At 49.8% G+C, this 24,023-nt stretch overlaps 1 long non-coding RNA gene across 1 annotated transcript; it reads left to right on the top strand.

Annotated features, from left to right (window-relative positions):
* The first annotated feature begins 7,790 nt into the window (after nucleotides 1–7,790).
* Nucleotides 7,791–23,788, top strand: LOC111175670 (uncharacterized). The gene is made up of 3 exons (XR_002644781.2): nucleotides 7,791–8,140; nucleotides 14,405–14,581; nucleotides 16,555–23,788. It is a non-coding gene; the product is annotated as an uncharacterized LOC111175670 (long non-coding RNA).
* The last annotated feature ends 235 nt before the right edge of the window (nucleotides 23,789–24,023 follow it).

Here is a 24,023-nt window from a genome sequence, read left to right as displayed (position 1 = left end):
CCTGTACCTAAGAGGAAAGTCAGGCCCAGCCAGGGCAGAGCCTCTCAAAGGTCACGCGAGAGCTGGTCGTGGAGCCAGACGTGGGAGCTGGAGCTCCTGTCTCCTGTCCATCACTCAGCAAACATGGATTGTGCCAGGAACTGGGACCCATGACTCGGCCTCAGCCCCTGCGGGGGGCACGCCTGTGCCTAAAGAGTCCGGGTGCTGCAGGGTAAGTGACGCAGGATGGCATGGTTGTGCCCGCGGAGAGGGCTCAGGCAGGCTTCCCAAGAGGTGAACTCGTGCTGCCAATGAAAGGAGCAGTGGGACAGTGGCCGCGAAGGGATTCTTCACGGAGGACACAGAATTGGAGAAGGGTGGGCAGGCCTCCGTCGTTCCTCACTCTCTTTGTCCCTTTACCGTCCTTGTAACATCCTACTCAGCCAGCAGGCAGGTGGTCTGCATGCGTACTGACCCTCATCATCTCCGGTTGCCCTTCCGCCCCGACCCCGGCCCCCTCTCTGTCGCCTGGGGTAGGGCACCTGGCTCTCGGTGGGTGCAGAATCCACCCCCCACTCCGCCCAGCTCACGCCCTTCACCCACGCTCCTCCCTGCCCTGCAGCTGGTCAGGGCACGGCTTTGCCCCTACGATCGCAGCTCATGCCCTTATCCCACCATTGCTCAACAGCAGCCCTCCTTCCCTTTTCAGACAGGGGGCAGAGGTTACACCCGCCAGGCCCCCTGGCTCTCTCTATGGCTCACTTGTGTTGTCTGCAGTAATGAGTGGATGGCGCCTTTGGCTTCAGAGACCAGGGCGCCGGAGTCGAGGCTCCACCCCACAGACTAGCTGTGTGGCCTTGGCCAGCCCACGAAGCTCTCTGGGCTTCAGTTTCTCATGGGCAAAATGAAGCCATGACACCTCCCTGACAGGTAGGATGAGCGAGCCGGCGGGCATGTGCACGGCACAGCATTTGGCCCAGAGGAGGCAAACGATAAACATTCATTCAGTGAATGGACAACGAGTGTGGGTTGTTGGCAACTGTTTCCAGTCACCCCCTCCTGTGCTTGGGGCCCAGGCTGGTGTGGGACACAGCTGACGGCCACTCAGCTGGTCGACGACTGATCACTTCTTTTCACTGAAGGGCATTCAGCAGGGGAGTTAAGGGCCATATCTGTGTCTTAGAAAGACCCGCGGGCTACCAGGGTGGGGGGCAGCCTGGGAGAGAGGAGGCAGAGGCCAAGAGACCAGGGGGGAGGTGGCTTCATTGCTCCAAGGGCGAGGAGGGCATCCTGACGGAGGCTGGGCAGGCAGGGTGGACAGCAGGCAGCCTAACTAGAGACACTTAGGGGCAAAAGCAACGGTACCTGGGCCCCCTGGACTGGGATGGAGTTGAGGGGGGCGGAGAAGAGAGGAAAATATCCACTGACACGGTGGCTGCTGAGGCTACAGGGTGAGATGCAGAAAGTAGAAGAAAAGCAAATTCAGGGCTGTGGGCAGTAAAGATGATGAAATGGTACGTTTGGCTTTGGGAGTGTTAAGAGGATGCTTGTAGGACATTAAGGGCGAATTGCAGCCTGTGAGGCACGATGTTTGGGACACCAGACGCATCCCTTCTCCAGTATCAAGTGACTGTCCACCAACATGTTCTGACACTAGTGAATAGCTCACCAGCACCGTGACCTCTTTCAAGCGTTCTATGTGCTTCAACACATTTAACCCTCCAACAGTCCTTTGCAGAGAGCTCTATTATTGTCTCCGTTTGACTGGTGGAGAAACTTGAGGCCCGTCTTGTCCAACAAGTCACCGACCAAACAGAAAACTGGAGTCAGCTGCAAATCATTTCGACTGAACTACTGTATAGGCAATGCTTTCCTTTTATAAGCGCTTTTAACAATGGCACACAGTAGGCGATATATAAATGCTTGCCATGATGGTGATGATGACGGTGCTGATGGGGGTCGGGCTGAGAGTTCACTTCTCTCTTTTGATTTAATCCTCTGAGGGGGATAGGGTCCCCTAACTATGAGGAAACAGCAGCAAAGGCGCGAGAGGTCGTGGGTCAGAGGAGCTGAGGCCAGGTCACACACACAGGCCAGCATCATCCCCAGGGCTTTTGCTCTAAAATAGGAGTATTGCTCCCCGCAGCCAGCAGCCGGCTACTACTGTGCCCTGCTCCCACGAGGGGCTGCCGGCTGGGGCTCTCGTCCCAGCCCTGTACCTTGGGACCCAGGTATTGCCAGAGGATCGAACCCATCTGCCCATTCTCTGCCAACACCAGGCAAGCTCCGTGACAGGCGGATGGGGGACGTCTGCGTGCTCCCTGCCACCCACGTGCTATCTAAATTCACCGCCAGACAAAGCCTTCTCTTTGTCCTGGTGCCTCCCTCCCTCCCTGCCATTCACACACTGAGAGATTTCGTTTCCAGTAAGTGGAGGCTGGAGAGAGAAGAAAGCAAGCAGGAGACGGAAGAAGAAGAAGGAAAAAAAAAAAAAAAAAAGAAAAACCTAGAAGGGAGGCAGGAGAAAAGGCAACAACATGGAAACAGGGCCATGACTCGGCCCCATTGTCCAAGTGACAACTCATTAGAAAAATGATTTGTAGGCTGTGTGGGGGAGATGCTGCCTCCGAGGAGCCTCCTTTCCCCATTTAATGAGACAGCATCGCAGCCAGTACCCGCCCGGGGCGTCTGGGAGCTTCATGCTCCCACATAAGGGGCAAACTGAGGGGCCTGCGATTCTGATCCCACCCTGCTTAGAAGTAAGGAGCGCCCAGGCTTAATGCCTGAGAACTGTCCAGCTCTGGGCTGGTCACCCCACGGTGGCTTTCCTGCAGAACCTTAGAAGGTGCATCTCCCATGGATGACATCAGGCCAAGCTCCCTGGGCAAAACGCCAAATGCTCAGCTCCCCCTGGAAGGGGTGGGGTCCCGGGGACGGCAAGGCATCCTGGCTTCAAGAGGACAGAGATGGGCTCACTGCTCGCCCAGCTCCTTCTCCCTCAGGGAAACAGGGGGACCCCGGGAACACTGTAATCTGAACAGCGGTCTTAAGAACATTCACTCTCTGGATCCCAGCTTTCTCATCTGTGAAATGAGAAGGCTGAACCTTCCACGCCCCCAAAATCTTGTGAGCGTCCACCGCGGGCAAAGGCAGTACTGGAAAAGCAGCGTACACATCTGTGGCTTCCTTTAGCAAACATTCATTGATGCCGAGACCCTGTCCTGGATGCCCAGGGGTAAGGTACAGAGAGGACCACATGCGTGTCCTTCAGCAGCTCGGACATAACAGCCCATCAGACAGTGAGGCCTTGAGGGAAACACTGAAGGACCAGAAGGCGTACTGGCTCTTCCTCTACACAGAGAGGCCAACGTGACCCCTCCAGGCTCCAGCCACCGTCCACTTCCCAGACCCCGGTGCCCACCCCTACCCACCCTCCCGGCACCAAGCACAAAGTGAGGCCTTCTTCACTCTTTCCTTTATCTGCTGAGAAACACAGCCCCTTGTTTCCAGCTATAAGGCGCTACCCACTTAGGAGCATAGACTCTGGCGTCTGTGTAGTCTGGGTCTGAAGCCCATCTGAGCTGCTTACAAGCTAGGTGGCCTCGGGCAAGCTGCTTAATGGATCTCAGCCCGATTTCCTCACCTGCAAAGTGGGGTGGACAGTAACTACTTGCTGGTTGTCTGGAGCCTTAATTAAGATACTGAGTGCTCAGGACGGAGCCTGGTGCGGTGCTTGGCCTACATTCCTCTGCTCCCACTGTCTGAGATGTCCCAAAGCCCCATTTTGGTTGGCTACCTCCTGCCATCCTTTGTATCTCAGAGGAGACCCCTACCTCTGCTTTGAAAGGCCTCTGACTCTCCAAGCCTGGCTGGTGTGTCTCTGTATCCCCAAAGGGCCTGTGACATGCCCCGTCATTGGACTTACTGTCTTGGGCTGCATCGGCCCCTTGACTCATCTGTTGTCCCCTAACCTCTGGGCGCCATGAAAAGAGGCTAGTTTACAGCGACTTGTTTGCTCTAGCACCCTCGGCTCACAGATGAAGAAACAGAAGTTCAAAGGAGCAAATGACTTGCCGAGGCCACGTGGCTAATTACACGGAAGGTGGGGTGTGGAACTCTGCGCCAGCATTTCTGCAGAACAATTGCATTTTAACAAGGGCCGTCCAGGTTTTCACCTAAGGCCTTGGTGACCTTGAGGACCTCAGGCTGGTGACAAAACTGGGGAGGGAGATATTTTTGGAAAAGGGGCTTTTCATGGGGAAATGGCTTACAGATTTGTGAGGCTCTGCGGTCCCAAAATATAGCAGGCGTCATTAACCTGTCCTGGCACATCCCTCATGCCAGGTCCGTACTGGGACCTCTCCCACCCCTGCTCTCTTCTGTGCCACCGTAATCCTGTGAAGAAGGATCTGGATCCATGCCTGTGTCTGTAGAGGACCAGGAAGCTCAGGCATGTCATTTGCCTAAGGCCACAGCTGGTACCATTGAGACTCGAGTTTGGTGCTGGCCACCTCTCCGGAGGGCAGGGTCCTCGTCCATCCTGCTCTGGCCCAGGCCTGAGTCCTGTGCTGCTGATGGGAGGGAAGCCCAATGGAGCAGGCCTGCCCCAGGCCTTTCCCTCTAGGAAGGAGGAGCTGGTCAAGCCAAGGCGGAAGCTCAGCATTGTGTCAGGAGCACATGACACACCTCAGAGCAACAAGTCTACTTAAAGATTTAGGGGAGAAACAAACACAATACTTTAAAAAATTAAAATAAACCCTGATAAAATCATGGAGAACACAAAATGATATCAGAATGTTTAAGGGAAAACACAAGACTCCCAAGAAATTCATTTAACCTTCTTTGTGAAAAGGTTTGAGAAATACTGAGCTAGTCCAATCCTCTCATGAAATAGAGAAAGAAACTGGAGCTCAGAAATATCAGGTGACTGGCTCAAGGTCACACAGCCGATTGGCTCCCAGCACCTGGACTAGGACATAAACTAGCAAACCCAGGCAGAGCCCAACAGATCTGTAGTTGGACAACCCTGAACTGTCCTGCCTGGGGCTGGTCAGTTCTCTTCCCCATGCCTCAGTCTCCTCATCAGTAAAATGGGGCAACAGCCTCAGAAGCACGTGAGCTGACGCTGTAAGGAGTCATAGGCTCACCACAAACAGCCAGCCTCCCCGCCCTCTGCTGTCCCTGTGAACAGTGTAAAGAAACCTGTGAGCAGAAAAACGCCCATATCAGCACTCAGACCCCCAAGGAGGTGGATTCCAGCATCTTCCTTCTGCTTGTAATGGAATGTGGCACCATTACACCACAGCATTTCATGAGGGCCCCCAGATACAGCATCCCTAGGATGATATCGTGCCCAGAATAATCTCAGAGCCACCAGAAGCCCAAATTCTCCCAGCCGTCCACTGCTCCTAGGAGAGGAAACAGGAACTTCTGACAACAGTGTCCGCATAGATTCCCCGTGTGGCAATACCCGAGGAGCCTTCGCTGCCCCTGCCCCGTCGGCCCCACCGGCTAGGGGTTTCCGGGCAGCCTAGTATGGGATTTCGACATCTCGAGCTGGAGATCACATGAGCAGAGCATCGGTGGTGACCAGGGAACTCCAGGAAGCCAGGCTGGGGGAGCACTTTGGCAGGAGCTGAGTGAGGTCAGAGAGACTCTGCTGACCAAGGGTGGTGGCGGCCAGAGAGGGAGGCCCAGGGTCAGCGGGCCACTCCTTCCAGAAGCGGAGGTGAGCATGACAGGCTGTCCTAGAGACTGTCCATTGAGCCCTGGGCACACATTAAGTCTTGGCAGATGGGAACATAGAGGCTCAGGCTGTGTGAGTAATGGAACCTCGGTAGTTACTTAGCTCGTGAGAGAAAGAGCCAGGTTTCCCCCCTCCCCCATCTGCCTCTCTCTCGGAAGGAAGTCTGAGCTTCTTCAGACCCTCCCCCAACTGCACCCAAATACACCTACTGTTTAAAAAGTACTTCTCAACCACAGACTCGCAATCTTATCTCACATGCTTACAGATGACCCTGGAGAGGCAGACAGGGTCATCACGCCCACTTTACAGATGAGAAAACCTGAGGCTCTCAGAGACCATGCGAGTTGCTTACGGCCAAGACTCTAGTTCCGGCTCTCTAGTTTGGCTCCCCGGGTTGCTTCAGAAGAGGGACCACCAGTAACAGCCCAATGGCGGGGAAGCCACATTCCCACATGACCATGATTCAGGTGTTTCCAAAGCGTCTTCACAGTCACCCCAACATCCAGTCACGGACAGCCCTTTCCAACCCACAACCCTGTTGTAAGTGGGAAATTGTCTGTTCTCACATTAAAGATGACAAAAAGAGAGTTAACAGTGACTTGCCTAAGGTCACACAGTAAAAGTGGTAGATCTAGGACTCAAGCCTATATCGTCCAGTTCCCCCATACTCTGTCCACCGAACAGTACTGCTGGCCAGGAGGTGGGATGAAGACATGGGCCCTGGTGACGGTGTGACCCCCCTCCCCTGTGCTCCCGGGCCCCACGGCCCTGAGCTTCTGCTGCCTCCAAGGCCATCCAGAAAGCAGCTACTGCAAGACCTGCTGGGGGCGGGGCAGCCAGGGAGCCGGCAAGGGCACTCAGGTGGGGCAAGACCACCGACGTCGCTCCCTGGACTCTGCAGCTCGGCCGTCACCCGCACACAGCTACACCTGGAGAACCTGGAGGAGGGAACAGACCTCGGGATGCTCAACAAGGTTCTGGAATGACACTGTCCGCTTCTCTCTCCAGTCCCGGCAGGGTGAACCCCCAACAGCATTCTGGGGGGCCAAGAGTGGGGAAGAAGGAGAAAACTAACACGAACAGCAAGCCTGGCTCTAGGTGAGGGGTCATTTGTATTCATTTGTTCATTCTACAGACATTAATAAACACCCTCATCGCACAGGCCTGGGCTAGGACTGCTCACGTTTCCTCCTGCGAGCAGCAGCCAGGAAGCCTCCAGCCGTACAGAGGCCGAGAGGGCAGAGAGGCAGGAGAAACCGGGAAGCGAACATTACAGGAGGAGTTGGTGGTCCTGGGGCTAGCCTGGCGCTGCCATTCATTCCCCACTGTGTGACGCACGTGAACCTCATGCCCTCGTGGGGCCATGGTGTCATCTCTGAGGATTTTGGAGGGTCCACTTGCAGAGTCCATGAAGCAGCCCCTTCTCAGATGCCACCTGGCATGACTCATGGTCTCTGCCCTTGGGTGGGCAGAAGCATCCTTGGTGAGGGCAACCAGGCCCACAAGAAGGCAGGAAGGAGCGGGGGCAGCTGGAGGGAGTGAGCGCTCAGTCCCCGCTGTATCCAGCCAAAGGCTGGTGCTTTTCTCTCTTCATCAGACGTGCCAGGGAAGGGAGGGGAGGAAGAGGAACCAATTTCTGGCCAAGCATTTTCCATATGGCATCTTGTCTAATTTCTAAGATAACCCAGGGAGGCCCAAACTGAGGCTCAGAGAGGGAAAGTGACTGGCCCCTGATCACACAGCTGGGACAGGGAAAGGCTGCAGTAGGAGCACAGATCTGTTTGCCTTCAAAGAAAGAAGGTAGGCCGCCTCTTCTCTTTCCTTCTTTCTTGTCTCCCGGTCCTCCCCCTCTTCCCTCCCCACAGCTAAGCCATGTTAGACAGAACTGGAGGAGCAGTGGAGTAACCAGAGGGGAACCCCCTGTTCTCCCATCTCCCCCCCTGCACTCTCCAAGCAGAGTCTGGGTCCCCAGCTGGCTTTTCTGTGTTGGGAGTTTGCTCACTCCCACAATGCTGACCCACCCCCCACATCCCCACCCACCCTCGCCTCAGGGGGCTGATGAAGCTGCCCTCTCTGGGCTCCACAGTGGAAATAAACCCAAGCTCCTTCCTCTTTTTTTTTTTTTCTTTTGTGGTACGCGGGCCTCTCACTGTTGTGGCCTCTCCCGTTGCGGAGCACAGGCTCCGGACGCGCAGGCTCAGCGGCCATGGCTCACGGGCCCAGCCGCTCCGCGGCATGTGGGATCCTCCCGGACCGGGGCACGAACCCGTGTCCCCTGCATCGGCAGGCGGACTCTCAACCACTGCGCCACCAGGGAAGCCCAAGCTCCTTCCTCTTTAATCCTCACCCCCAATTTCTTGCCCTTGGGTCTCTGGCAAGGTGCCGCGTTGCATTGGGAGATAACGCACAACACAGGTGAGTCACACGAGGTTGCAAGCATGCAGGTCGCTGCTTGAAGAAACACTGCCCTATTTGTCTGCTTTCCTGTGCATGCCGGGGAGGGGGTGGGGCTGTAGAAACGGACAAGCCTGGTTTGATTTGCAGCTCAGCCACTGATGACATGACCTTGTGCCCATTGCTTGGGTTATCTGAGTAGCCTAAACCTACTGACTTGTCAAATGCAGGGCTACTTTGAAAACTAAAAGTCATGATGTCTGTTAAACGACAGACACAAAGTAGGTCCTCAGCAAGTCTTAGACGTTCCCTTCAACTGCCTAAGATGTGCTAAGAGGACTGAGGGCCCAGGTGTTCGTTTACATTGCTCAGCCAAGAAAAGTGATAGAAGATGTTCTCCTTATTCTTCATTTGATTTGAGGAAAGATAAACAAATGCTTTTTAGAATTGATCATGATTTGTAATTCAGCCCTTAATTCTATACCATCTTGAATTGGTCCCTGAACACATCTGGCCTCTGAAACCAGAAGTTTCCTGTGGTACTGGCACCAAATTTCATCTGTCCATCCGTCCATCCATCAATCTATCTACCCACCCACACATCCATCCACCTACCCATTCATCCATCCATCCATCCTTCCAAGGTTTGAATACCTACTATATGCCAGCCACAGTGGGGGCACTAAACAAAAATGAGCTTCCGAAGCTTCCCTCACTACTGATGGCTCAGACCCACACCACAGGCAGTTAACTGATTACTCTTCCACTGATTGGATATGGAGAGAGAAAGAGGGCTGCCTCCCTTCCCAGAGTCTGGCTTTGCTCAACCTTGCCTTTCCTCTGTTCCATGTGTAAGTCTCCTGGTGAGTGACTTTCACATGAATAATTATTCCTCAATGAGCAGGATATTCCCTACAAGGGAGAGGGTTTCACTAAAGTACAGATCACTTGTGCGCACACACATACCACCCCCACACACACCTTTAGTGCTGTGTTCAGAATGCCTGTGTGCAAAGCACAGTGAGGAACCCGAGGTTGAGTCTCATTACTCTGTCCTTTCTCCCCAGTGGGTTAAAACAGTGCTTCACGTAGGAAACACTTCATCTCATAATCACAACACCTTCATTTATTTTTAGCATCGTGTCCCTCGCAGCCTAGAACCTCCCGTTTCTGAGCTTGTTTGAGAGGCTGTGATAGAGCAGTGAGGAGGACGGTTCCCAAAGCCAATGGGTTCAGATCCATCACTCCAACTGCATGACCCTGAAAGAGTTGCCGAACGTCTCTGCGCCTCAGTTTCACTATCTGTAAAACTGGGGATCAGTAACAGAACCAATTTCATGAGGTAGTTGTGAGGATGAAATGAGATTGCGTCGTGTTTCTACTGGGGGGCAGGACCATATCCCGATAAGGCGTATTTAACTGTGGGTGGGTGCTTGGGTGTTCCAATGACTGGAGTGGGTCATGGGGAAGAGTGTCTCTGAGAACAGAGCACAGAACTAGAGATACTAAATCTTGCAACATTCTAGCCAGCCTGCACAACAAAGAGCTGCCCCTAGAAGTGTCAGCTGTACCCCACTGAGGAACTCTGTACAAAAAATGCCTTGACATGGCAGACATCTTCCCAACGTGAGCTGTGACTTGTTTACTGTCCCCTGCTGTGGAAGCTTCATAAGAGCAGGAAAGGACCTTGTCTGTCTTGTTCTGTGTTGCCAAATCTTCAGCACTTAGGACAGGGCCCAACATAGGGCAGGCACTGGATGAACAAACAAACAGACGAATGGTATCTGTTCAATCAATAATCGGTGTGTGGCCATTTGGTGAAACACGTCAATTCCAATCACAGTCAGTGTTTGAAGAGCAACTCCGAACCACAGGATAAGGGGAGATGGTGGAGGAACGGCTACCCCTCCCTGCATGTCTAGTCCCACCCTTCCTTCAAGGCCTGAGCCTGCTGGAGGCCATCCCTGGGGGCTGGTAGCTGTCTTTCACTGGTGAATACTGTCTGCTCATAAAGGTTTCTCTCTTCTCCCCCACCAGAACGGGGGGTAGGGTCCTCCTCACTTCCCTCTCTGTTCCTGGGCACAGGGGACCTGACCCTAAGTAAGGCTTGGCAGATATCTGAGCGGTTGCATTTTTCTCCCCTTCCCTGCATGGATGCAATCAGGCACCATCACATTGATGGGGACGCACCTGATCAAGCAGAGTCCTTGGGAAACGGAAGGGGAAGGGGCGAGGGGAGGGGCCTTCCAGATATTCTGAGCAGAAATGGATTAACCAGAAAACTCTCATCACACGTTTTCCCATCTTTAGTCTCCTCTCCTCCTTGGTAACAAATAGAGCCCTTCCCTATCGTGTGGAGCTCAGAGGCCAGGCAGCCTTTTGAAATTTATGTCACTGAACCTTTGCTAAGTGCCTATGGATGCAGTGGAAAGAGCTGAATCAAACCAGGTCCCTGATACTGGAGGTTCCCAGTCTTTGGGGAGATAGCCAAGTACAAAGTAAAGCCATGATCTGAAGGTGCTGGCCAGACGGGCAGGATGAAGAAGCTTTAGGAGATTATGTCCAAGGGGGCTGAGTTCCTGACACTCCTCGGAAGCTATGTTTTAGGGGCTAAATGTTTAATAGGAGCTTATGTTCTTGTGTTGAGCTGCATTTTCTTGTCTTGGTTTTGGTTGTCTGCAAATTCTGTTCCGTAGATGGTATCGCTCAGTAAGATCCTGGCTAAGCCTGGTTTTATATGGTGTGTTCATTCAAGGAGTGAACAAGAAGACAGCCCGTGCCCTTGCAGAGCTTACATCCCAACACATACCTATCTAACCTGCCAAGTGCCGTGAAGCAGGCCAGCTTTTTTGGAAGATGACAGGGTGGATGGAGAGGTGAAGGGGGAAGGGTGGCTGGAGAGGCTCTCTCTGATCAGGTGCTGTGGGAGCAGGGCCTGAAGGGAGCGAAAGAGCCAGCAGCATAGATCTCAAAAGAGCTTCAACATCAGCCAGGGTCTTATGAATTCTAGTTCTGGAAGGTGCTAGGCTCTGGTCAAAAGCTGGGGGCTCCAGCACCAACCAAAGAAGGGAGATGGATTCTTTTCCTCAGTTTCTCCTCTCTGTGGACTTTCAGCCCAAATGGCCCCTAGACAGTGATTCCCTTCCCTCCTCTCACAAGTCTGGCACCCTCCCTCCATGCTAACCCCACCAAGGAGGCGGAGTACAGGTCACCGTCACCTGAATGTCACCCTGGTGAAGTTCTCAAATCTTTCCACCAAAGCAAGCCTAAGGGGGGAGGACACCGAAATGTTTCCCCGCAGGAGTTCCAGGGATATGACCCAAAGCAGGCCCCACAAGCCAACACGCCTTTAGTCTCCTGCTTCATCCCTAACATCCACGCACATATACAATTCTGCTCCACAGTCTGTGCATGTATCTCTCCATGTGATGAAATATGCATGCATTTAATTCTTCAACTGAAAGGTCAGCCAAGTTTACGCGTGGTTCCCTAGGACTTTGGCACCCTGCATGGACCCCAGGGACATGGGCACCCACAGTTGAGAAGCACAAAGAAGAGGAACCCTGGCCTGGGGCTCTTGCTATGGACACACCTTGTGGCTTTACTTGAACAAAGGGAGGGGCTGTTGTGGCCCTCGGTCCCACCTTTCCAGGCAGCTCATGACTCGGAGGACCCCAGTAGACAGCAGCATGACGTGGAGGACCAAAAGCCTGAATGAGACTGGGGCTGCGAGAGTGGGGATATGGGAAGAATGTTCTGGCCAGAGGCTCTCCCCTCTCCACTGGAGGGAATACAACAAACCCCCTAAGAAGGGGGATGTGGCACCTGCGTCCCAGGCCTCCTAGCTGGGGATTCAACAACTACCAGTAACCTCTAGGAGATCTGGTACCTAGCATGGTGCTTGGCACATAATAATCCTCGATCAACATTTGTTGAATGGATAGGTGAATGAATGAATAAATGGCTACGTCACAAAGAACTAGTGACTCCCCTCAGCCTAGATGGTGCTAATCCTTTCTGGCCCTAAATAGAATATTTGAGGTGGCTACACCACCCCTCCTGTCCCCAGTCTAAATAAGTAATTTGATGTACTGCCTGCTGGCCCCATGGTTTCTCTCTGTGGCTAATACAGTAAGAAGAGCTATAGATTATAAACCACTAATTATATTTAGACAAAAATTATCTTCCATAAAGACAATAGTAATAATGGGTACCAAATGCCTGGGCCTCTACTAATCACCTCATATTCATTATCCATTTACTTCTCACGCCAACTTGTCATCAACCTCATTTTCAGATTAGAAACCTGGGACTTCACAAGGTGGCATATTTGCTGAGAAAACAGGGCCTGGGACTGGCTCTGAAGTCCTCAGTCTGTCCTCTGCGTGGCTGTGGAAAGCAAGGGCAATGGGACCGACTCCCCTTCCCATTCCAACCTCCTGGTCACGCTCCTCCTGATAAGAATGGTCTAAGGGGCTCAGTATTCTTTAAGTCCCTGAACATGGAGCACAAAAGCGTCTGTCCAGCGAAGCTTTACATGAAGGTGGCAGGTCTCAGTTGGGCTGCGGTGGCACCTGACTCAGGGCACCCACATCTCCCTAGGTTGCTGTAATCCACAGGTGGCCTGGTGTGGGGTCATCCCGCGGCGGTGATGGCATGGGCTACGCCAACCAGCCAGGTCTGGAGCAGACGCTGTCAGGGGCCCACCTGGCCCTTTTGTCGTTTCCCTGTACACCAGCCTGACTTCTGCAGCCAGCACTGCGCTCAGCCACTGGAACTCACTTTCCTGCCTGCGCAGAGGGCTGGAAGGGCCTGGGAGTCAGTGTGCTCCTGCCCAGGGGCCAGCTCCTAACTATTGGCTGATGGGTGCACGGTATAAATACCCTGACTCGCTCCCTCTCAGACACTCAGACCAGGTAATGAGAAAGTCAGGCAGGGCCAGCATGCAACCTGGTGCAATGGCGTAGCCGCAGGCCAGGGGAGCTGTGGGCCAGGGAGCGCACTCAGCACTAATCACCCCTCGGCCCTACAAAGAGGGCACTATGACTCCCATTTTGCAGATAAGGAAACTGAGGACTGCAGTAGGATGTGAACTCAGGTCTGCCTGATTTAAAGGTCAAATGCTTGCCACAGGAGAAGGGAAGGGAAGGTTAAGGAAGGGGGTAAGGTAAGCAGTAAACTGTAATGTGCAGACCTCAGCGTTAGGAGGAGGAGAGGGGAGGGGACAGGGGAGAAGATGGAGTGAGGAGGAAACTTCAGCCCCGCTTATGAGAACCAAGGCCAAAGATGGGGAGGGAACCCTGGACCAGCAAGATGTTTGATCCTGAGGACACACGGGGCCAGTTGGAACCCAGAGGGTGCTGTGCAGAGTACCCCCCCGCCCCCCCCCACCAGCCGGGCCTGATCCCATCAGCTTCCACCATGCACCCATGTTGGTGCCGGTTACCCAGGACCTCATCTGGCAGCTGCCCACCACCAAGGCCACTGGCAACTCCCACCCACATTTCTGGCAGGGGGATGAGGAAAGGGGAAGGAATCAATTTTTTTCTTGATTATAAAAATAGTACATATTGTGAGTATTTCAGAAAGTATAAAAAGAAAATTAATATGACTTATAATCCCACCCCAGAGATCACCACTGTTCACGCTTGGTGTCCTTCTTGATATACTCTTTTCTATGCACGATGCAGTTTGGGTTTATTTCTTATGTCTATTAGATGTACCATGTTTTTCATTTATCCATATCAGTGCCTTTTCAAGTCATTGAATGCCCACCTATGTCACCCCCTTCAATAGCTGTGTGGTATTGTACTGTGTAGACTGATAACATTTAATGCAAATCATCCCTTACTGATAGACTATTGCTGGGTGTAAGTAAACAATGCTGGAATGAACACCTTTTTTTTTTTTTTTTTTTGTCTGCACTGGGTTTTCGTTGCTGCGCGTGGGCTTTTCTCTAGTTGCGGCGAGCGGGGGCTACTCTTCGTTGTGGTGCTCGGGCTTCTCATTGCGGTGCCTTCTCTTGTTGCAGAGCACAGGCTCTAGGCACGCAGGCTTCAGTAGTTGTGGCTCGAGGGCTCTAGAGCACACGGGCTTAGTTGCTTCGCGGCATGTGGGATCTTCCCGGACCAGGGCTCGAACCCGTGTCCCCTGCATTGGCAGACGGATTCTTAACAACTGCGCCACCAGGGAAGTCCCTGAACATCTTTAAGATGGTGTCTTCCTGGGGGCCAATTAAGAACATGGATCAAAAGTCTTAAAAAGATATCATTTCCTTTGACCCAGTGATTCCACTCAGGAGTGTTTGCTCATCCTTAGAAAGTAATCAGATGAGAGAAAGCTGCTGGCATGAAGAACCCAGACGGCCTGTAGAAGCAGGTGTGTTATCAACACAGGGACCAAGGCAGCAATGGAAGGACATCATTCCTGAGGCGGGGGCCAGGATAGGAACACGACTTCTATGTAAGTATCTCTTGTAATTTTGTCCTGAGTGCCTAGCATGGAGTTGGCACTTTACAGATGTGGAATGAAGGAGATTGGTCTCAAGTGCAAAGTGGGAACCTAGTTAAAAGTCTGAGTCTTTGCAAAGATTGGCTTGACACTAGGACCCCAGCATACTGGCCTCAGGTTCCAAGGGGCCTTCTGTCTCAGGGAGAGCCAAGTGAAGTGAAGAGGCCAAGGGCCAGGCAGGTGACCAGAAGCCCTGGCTTTATGGAAAAATGACACACCAAAACCAGATGCATCCTTGCTTTGTCCCTGATCATAGAGAACCCATTACCCCTCTCCCTGCCCCACTTCCTTCAACTGTTGAATGGGAAACTGTGGTCCACCCACTTACAAAAAGCAATCAGGGTGGTAACATTTGAATACAGATCTTCCTCAACTTATGATGGGGTTATGTCCTGATAAACCCATCATAAATTGAAAATACCATAAACTGAAAATGCATTTAATAAGCCTATTCTACTGAACATCACCCCTTAGCCTAGCCTCCGTTAAATGTGCTCAGAACACTTACATGAGCCTACAGTTGAACAAAATCACCTAACACAAAGCCCATTATTATAAAATGTTGACTATCTCGTGTAATTTACTGAATGCTGTATTGAAAGTGAACAACACTTTCTGTAAGCGTATTAGTTGTTTACCCTGGTGATCGCATGGCTAACTGGAAGCTGCAGCTCCCGCTGCCCGGCATCAGGAGAGATCACGTACTGCATGTCACTAGCCCGGGAAAAGATCGAAATTCAAAATAAGAAAAAACAGTTTCTACTGAATATTGCTTTTGCACCATTGTAAAATCATAAGTTGAACCATCGTAGGTCGGGGGTCGTCTATAGAGACTCTAAAGTAACACAGTCATCACTGCAACCATAATAAAGGCAGTTAACATTTGTTGAGTATTCTTTATCCCCCAGGTACTGTTCTAAGTGTTTTGGTCACGTTAATCTTCATGCTAGCTCTCTGGCGTTGACGCTATTACGTGGCGTGGACGCTGGAGATGCGAAGCGAGAGGTCACTCAGCTGGCCCACCAGCTGGTCGGCTACATTGCTGGGGTCTAAACCCAGTATCCGCATTCTGAACCAGGGCCACTAATCCAAATGCAAAACGCCCTCTGCCACCTACCAGTGGGGTCCTCTGGGTCGGTGATTCAGCCTCTTTGAAACTTGAGTTTCCTTACCTGTAACTTGGGGACACTGCTTGGTGAGGACTCTCTGTGGACTGATGTGCACAGGAGCATGGGGTGGGGGGCACTGCTCGGCCCTCAACACATGCAGAGCGGGTGGTTCTTCTGCCGGCAGAGAACCCCAGACAGGATCAATAAAGAGGGTTGACTGCTTTTAGCAAAACCTGATATTGGCGCAAAGGTGGTAGGCTCCAGTCAACACACACCGCCCTTCTCTCCTCCACTCAGGCCAGAGCCTGAATGAGGAGTCTGTTTTCAGTCCCAGCAGGGGTTCCTTCCAAACTTTCAACAAGTTCTAAGTAGTGAATGTCACCATCTGGGAGATGTGGGTGTAAAAAGAGGTTTGTTTGAAATGTGTGACTTCCCACTCGGCACTGCTGGTCCCAGTGGGTCACCCTCTGGCATCCATGGCTGGCCCTTCACCCAGCACCTATCTGAGCGCCTCTCACCTCCCCCTGCACAGGTTTTCAGCAAAGACAGGAAACCCAGACAAAGATTCCTGACCCCAGGGTTCCGGGTTCCTTCTGGGCTTCAGGGGCTCTCTGACCTTATGACATACCGTGTGTGTGTGTGTGTGTGTGTGTGTGTGTGTGTGTGTGTGTGTGAGAGAGAGAGAGAGAGAGAGCGAGAGAGAGAGAGAGAGAGACAGACAGACAGACAGACAGACAGACAGATGAATGAGAATAATTCTGGGGGGACGGCCTGTAGCAGTCAACATGATCTCATCAGGGTTCCTTAATTTCTAAGGCAATTTAGAAATGCTACAACAGAAGTCAGAAACGTGCTCTCTGGAATGGAATGGCCCCGTGTGGAACAGAGCTCACCTTTGCCCCACACAGCCCTGACTCACTTTGTCTTCATTGGCTACGTGATCTTGGATAAGGCATCTCGTCTCTCTGGCCCCTGTTCCCGCATCTACAAAATGAAGAAGTTGGTCTTGAGAACAGCTTTCAGCCTGTGCTCTAGGGAGCTCCAGAGGGCACAGAACCTGCATGAGATGCTACTTGAATAAATGGCCCTGTAGCTTAAAGCCACAATTAAAACAAAGCCCCCACACAGCTGATTGCTCAGGTCCCTCTGCTCTGGTTCTTCTTTAATCCTTAGAGGAGGTCAAGCCTCCTGGTTAAGAGCCAGATGCTCGAGCGAATACTGGCTCTGCCACTTGCTAAGCACCATGGCCTCAAACATGTTGCCTGAAGTCTCCTGCTTCCCATCTATGAACTGCACATACCTACCTCATAGGCCACTGTGATGATTAAATAAACTGATACAAGAGATAATAAGTGTTGGCGAGGATGTGGAGAAAAGGGAACCCCCGTGCACCGTTGGTGGGAATGTAAATTGGTGCAGCCATTGTGGAAAACAGCATGGAGGTTCTTCAAAAAATTAAAAATAGAACTTCTGTGTGATCCAGTAATTCCACTTCTGGGTATTTATCCAAAGGAAACAAAAACACTAACTCAAAAAGATAGATGCACCCCCATGATCATTGCAGCATTATTCAAAATAGCCAAGACAGGGAAGCAGCCTAAGTGTACATCAATGAATGAACAGATAAAGAAAATGTGGTATTTATATACAAAAGAATATGATTCAGTCATAAAAAAAGAAGGAAAATTTGCCATTTTTGACAACACGGATGGACCTTGAGAGCATTATGAAAAGTGAAATAAGTCAGACAGATACCATATGATCTTATTTATACGTGGAATCAGAAAGACAAAAACTGGAAAGCAACCCAAAATGGACCTCATAGATACAGAGAAAAGATCGGTGGTTATCGGAGGCAAGGGATAGGTGACAGGCAAAACGGGTGAAGATGGTCAAAAGGTACAAACTCCCAGTTACAAAATAAATAAGTCCTGGGATGTAATATACAGCATGGTGACTACAGTTAATAATACTATACTGTGTATTTGAAAGTTACGAAGAGAGTAGATCTTAAAAGTTCTCATCACAAGAAAAAAAAATGTGTAACCCTGTGTGATGACGGACATTAACTAGACTTACTGTGGTGATCATTTTGCAACGTATACAAATACTGAATCATGTCCTATGTCTGAAACTAATACAATGTTATATGTCAATTATATCTCAATTAAAAACAAATAAATCTAAAACAGCTGTCTAAACACATGGCAAATAATTATAAGTGTTAGCTATTTTCTGTCTCAGATTCTAGCACAAGCCCTCAAATGTGGAAGTTAATCAATAAATAGCAGCTGAATAAATGAGGTAGTGAGTGAAAGAACACATTTTCGGAGTCTAAAAGTCCCACGAACTGATTCTCTAAGTGGGCACCACTCAAAGTACTAGGCCAGAGCTTCCTAAGCTTAAATATGTACATGAGTCACGTGGGAACCTTATTAAAATACAGACTCTGGTTAGGCAGGTCTGGAGTCGGGCTCGGTCCCGGCATTTCTGAGTTCCTAGGTGAGGCCAATGCCTCTGGGCCACTGACCACACTTTGAGTAGCAAGGCTTTGGTCCATCCCTGGTCATACTCTTTAGTGTGCAGCCTTTCCACCTGCAGTTACCAAACCGCTCAGGACCCTGGGGAACATCTGCAGACTGGGTGTTATTTATCGGCTGCTGGACGACCATGGCCAGAGCACTCTTGTGCTGGGTTCTCAGGAACTGAGAGGGGAGTCAGGGTGAAACCCTGAGCTTACATCTGGGCTCTACCCCACGAGGATGCTGGGCAAGTCCCCCGGCCTCTTCATTTGTGAAGTGAGATCAGCAACACGCTCCATGCCCAGGTCTCAGAACTGCTGGGAGGGTGAAAAGTGATAAAAGATGGGGCAGTGGAGGGGTGGAAGGCCATGATTAACCGGCAGGCTTCATTTCCAAGTTCTCATCTTCAGCCCTTGAAGTCCTCCTGGGCGGGAAACTGACAAGCATCCGTGTTTGCATAATGGCTTGTAGGGGGCCAGGAGAGGAAGTCGGGCAGCTAAATTTAGCATGTGCTTACGCCCCCTCACCAGAGGCTCAGCCCACGCATTTCACCGTGAGTAGGTGCCTTTCTATATTTAACTTCTGCCTGCACCTTCCACTTGAGCTCTGACACTGAAAACCCCAGGAGGATGTGGTGAGGACGGAAGGGAAGTACACAAAGTGTGATCGGGGGCTGACATCACATGAGGTCCCATCTGTACCTTCAGGTGTGTGTTGAAACTGGAAAGGCTCTTCAGTTTCTCCCCTGTCCGCTTCTTGGAGAGGAAGACTCACAAAGTGCAGCCAGAGACCACAGTGCCCTTTAGAACAATGGCACTGAGTAGGGTGTGAGGGGGCTACTGGAAAGCCCAGCAGAAGTCACTTGAGGCGGGAACGTCTCAAACACCCTCCGGGTACCAGGCACGATGCTAAGCGCATACACAACAGTTGGTCAGGTTCAATTCACACAAAAGCATCACTGGGTTGGTATCATACTCAGGATACAGGTGACCAAGTAGAGGCCCAAAGGGATGAAGGGAGGTGTCCAAAGCCTTCCTCTACAGGGGGCTGTCGAGGAAGCCAGGGCCTCAAGTCTCACCTGTGTCATCACTCAGGGTTGTGACCTTGAGTTAGGCACTCCCCTCTAGGGGTCTTCATTGCCTCACCTGTAAAACAAGCCCACTGTCTGAGTTTTCTGTTTCATTTCTGAGTGTCTTCTTGATGACATCAGAATCTGATGGTCAGAGGAAGTGAGACTGAATCCTGGGATAATTCTCCAACTTTCAAACCACAGGGTGATCTCCACCCTTTGCCTATCTGCTGGCCAGCACACACGATTCTTACGCAGTCACCAGTGGAGATCACTCCATCCCTCCTCAATTCTTCCGGGGAACTTTCAGTGAAGTCCTGTGTGCTGAGAAGTTCAACAGGCACTGGAGGGACTGAACTAAAATGTGGTCCCCGTTCTAGGGTCCACCTCCAAATAGGGGAGAAAGACCCAGGAAGGACTGCACAGCCTTACAATATGGTCCATGCCTAATGGAGGTTCCACGGGGCACAGAGGCTGGTGCCTCATCTTGCCTGAAGGGAAAAGAGCCAGCGGGAAAAAGACAAAACAAACATCAGTACTCTGGGCTAGCAATTCTCAAAGTATGGTTCCTGGACTTGCAGCATCAGCATCATCTGGGAACTTGTTAAAAATGCAGATTCTTGGGCCCCATCCCAGACCTACTGACTCGGCAGTCTGTGTTTTAATGAGCCCTACAGGTGATTCTGAGGCTGTCTCAGTTTGAGGACCACGGGTCTAGGGCAGGCCTTAGGAAGACAGCAAAACCTTGAATCGTCGGCTCTCTAGGTCCTCTCCAGAGCCTGGCTGGGAAAAGCCACAATTCAGAAAAGTGGCATATAAAATATATGCCCTCCATTCTCTCCCCTAGACCCCTCAGTGCCCCCTTTACAATGCATCAGACTCCTGGAAAACCCTGTGTCTGGACAGCTTGTCACTCCTCCACTGGGTACATCTCTGGGCTCTTGCCCTTGGCTGATATCAAGGATGGTTACAAGAAACGTCCACAGGAAGACCATCTCTCAGTTGCTATGAAATGGTTGTTTCAGATCCAGCTATACAAAGCTCTTTCTATAAAACTCACATGGAGAATACAGTGGCAAGGAGCAACTTGGCAAAGGCTGTCTAAAAATGACAACACCCTGAGTTGGTGAGTGTGTAGGGGAAAAGGCACACTCACACATTTCTGGTAAGCATGGAAATTGATACTGCCTTCCTGCAGAACAAACTGCCAAGAGCTTTTAAAAATGTACATCCCCCGACCCAGCAACTGGAGTTTAGAAATTAATCCTAAGGAAATAATCAAGAGCGCGTAGGAGCACTTTGGGGTGTTTCAGGAAGAGCAGGGACTCCGTGGTGGTTAAAGCAGAGTGACTGACCGGGGGCTGTGAGGACATGGGCACGATGTCTGGGCAGGCCATCCAGGAACTTTGGCTTTTACTCTCGGGGAGAAGGGAGGGTTGAGCATAGGAGAGACTGTGACTTGTGTTTAGACAACCCTCTGGTTCTGTATTGAGAACAGATGCTAGGGGACAAGTGTAGAAGTCGGGACACAGTTAGGAGGCCACTGGCAATCATCCAAGCTAGAGATGGCAGCATGCAAACCAGGGTAGTGACAATGCAGGTGAGACGTGGTCAACTTTTGAATGTGGTTTGAAGGTACATTTGGGCTTTTCAGTGGAGGGATGCCTACCTGGAGATGGGCATGGGCGGTTGCCTGAACAGATGATTTTATCTCTAGAAGCCGAGAAGAACACGTTAGGAAGAGGGTATGAAATGCCTTCACTGGAGGAAAAGGAGTCACCAATGGATACCACACAAACCTGTCTGCTTTCTCTGTTGGACACTTCTGAAATCTTCAGTGTGAACTTCCTGTCACAAGGATACCAAACTTTTATACCCTAAGATCTGGGGGCACTGGCTGCCTTCCTAGATTCAAAGGTAACCAAAGAAATGCAATTGAAAATAAGGATGTGATATAATTTTTCAGTTATCAGATAGGCCAAGATTTAAAAAGAACGATAACAGCCAGGGCTGGTGTGGGTGTATGGAAACAGCACTTCCCCACACCACTAGCGGAAGTTTAAATTAGTACCACCTTTTGGGGGCACTTGGGCAATATGTTACCAAAGGCCTTTCACAGGTACACGCCAAAGGGACTAGAACAGCTAAAGCAATTTTGAAAAAGAAAAGTTAAAGTGTGACAAATCTCTCTACCTGATTTTAAGGCTTATTATATAATTACAGTAATTAAGACTGTGGTATTGGCAGAAGGATAGATATACACATCACTGGAACAGAGTAGCAAACCCAGAAATAGTTCCACAAGAGAACAGATCTTTTTTTTTTTTTCTTTTTCAAATCTCATTTTATTATTATTTGGCTGTGTTGGGTCTTAGCTGCAGCACGCAGGATCCTTCGTTCTGGCGCTCGGGCTTCTCTGGTTGCGGCACACAGGCTTCTATCTAGTTGTGGCACACAGTCTCCAGAGGGCGCAGGCTCTCGAATTGTGGCGCGCGGGTGGGCTTCTCTCTAGTTATGACGTGTGGGCTTCTCTCTAGTTGTGGTGTGAGGGCTCCAGAGCACATGAGCTCAGTAGTTGCGGCACGCAGGCTCTCTAGTTGTGGTGCACAGGCTCTAGAGCATGCAGGCTTTAGTTGCCCCGTGGCATGTGGGATCTTAGTTCCCTGACCAGGGATTGAACCCGCGTCCCCTGCATTGGAAGGCAGACTCTTAACCACTGGACCACCAGGGAAGTCCCAAGAGAACAGATCTTTGACGAAGGAGCAAATGCAGTTCAGTGAAGAAAGGAGAGTCTTTTCAACAAGTGATGCTGGAACAATTGGCTAGCCATAGGAAAAAACAGTGGAACTCAACACAAACCTTACATTTTATACAAAATTTAACCCAAAATGGGTCACAGATTTAAAAATAAGATGTAAAACTATAAAAGTTTTAGAGATAACATAGGAGAAAAATCTTCAAAACCTAGAGCTCAGTGAAGAGTTCTTAGACATAACATCAAAAGCATGATCCATAAAAGAAAAAAAAAATCAATACATTGGACCTCATCAAAATGAAGAACTCTTCCACTGCAAGAGACTCTATTAGGAAGATGAAAAGACAAGCTACAGACTGGAAGAAAATATTTGCAAGCCACATATTTGACAAAGGACTAGTATCTAGAACATATAAAAAAAAAAACTCTCAAACCCCAACAGTGAAAATAAATAAACATCCAATTAGAAAATGGGCAAAAGATATGAACAAACATTTCACCAAAGAGGATATACAGAAGGTAAATAAGCACATGAAAAGATACTCAATATCATTAGCCATTAGCCAGTAACAAACTAAAACCTCAGTGAAATATCCCTACACAACTACTGAAACAGCTAAAATAAAAAAAATAGTGACAATACCAAATGCTGGCAAGGACGTGGAGAAACTGGTCTTTCGTACATAGCTGGTAGGAATGTAAAATGGTAGACCGACTCTGAAAAAGTTTGGAAGTTTCTAAAAACCAAACATACACTCAGCATAGGATCCAACAGTAGTATCCCTGGGCATTTTTCTCAGAGAAATGCAAACTTTTGCCCACATAGCCTGTACACAAATATACATAGCAGCCTTATTTTTAAAAAGCCAACAACTGCCTTTCAATAGGTGAAGAGTTAAACAGTGGTACATCCATGCCATGGAATACTGCTCAGCAGTAAAAAGGAAGAGACTACTGATACACATAACAACTCGTATGGCTCTCAAGGGCACTACGCTGAGTAAAAAAATTCTCAAAAGGTCATATAATGTATGGTTCAGTTTACATACCATTCTCAGAATGGCTGAATTACAGAGATGGAGAACGAATTAGTGGTTGCCAGCATTTGGGAAGGTTGGAGGCAGAGGGGTGAGAATGACTATAAAGGGTTAGCATGAGGGAGATCTTTTGGGTGATGGAATAGTTCTGTATCTTGATTTGGTGATGGTCCCATGAATCTACATGTGATAAAATCATATAGAGCTATATGCACACATGGTCACAATGTACATTTCTGGTTTTGATATTGTACTCTAGTTATGTAAGATGCAAACATAGGGTCAAAAACTGGGTGAACGGTACATGGGACCTCTCTGTACTATCTTTGCAACTTCCTGTGAATCTGTATTTTTATTTCAAAATAAAAAGTCTTTTAAAAAAAGAGCTATCCTGAAAACAGAAAAAGAAGTACATGCCCCTTGACCTCAAAATTCCACTTTTATGAATTTATCCTAAGTAAACAGTAATGTCTAAATTAGTAATGTCTAAAGGCATCAAAGATCACTAGATAAACATGATCATCTCAAAGTTGTTTATAATAGTGAAAAACTAGACCAAACCACCTTATGCATAATTGGTTAAATAGATTATCATAAATATAGCCAATGGAATAGTGTACGGTCATTACAATGATGATATAGATCTATATTCATTGATAGACATGGAAAGACATTCGCAATATACTATTAAGGGAAAAAGATTGCTTAAAAGCTGCCTACAGTTCTTTTTTTTTTTTTTTTTTTTTTTAAGTTTAAACAAACGTATATACTTCAAGCTCCTTAAGGGCAGGGATTTTTGTCTGTATCATTTATACCAGCATTCTTAGCTCCCAGTACAGTGCCTGACATTGAGTAGGCACTCCATAAATATTTGTTGAATAAACACATAAAACACACACACA

Source organism: Delphinapterus leucas, chromosome 1 (assembly GCF_059928025.1).
Source record: "Delphinapterus leucas isolate spDelLeu-1000000601 "Yukka" chromosome 1, BTC_Dleu_Yukka2, whole genome shotgun sequence".
NCBI classification, from domain to species: domain Eukaryota; kingdom Metazoa; phylum Chordata; class Mammalia; order Artiodactyla; family Monodontidae; genus Delphinapterus; species Delphinapterus leucas.
The sequence above is the reverse complement of the archived record's forward strand: the minus strand, read 5'-3'. Positions and strand labels throughout refer to the sequence as shown.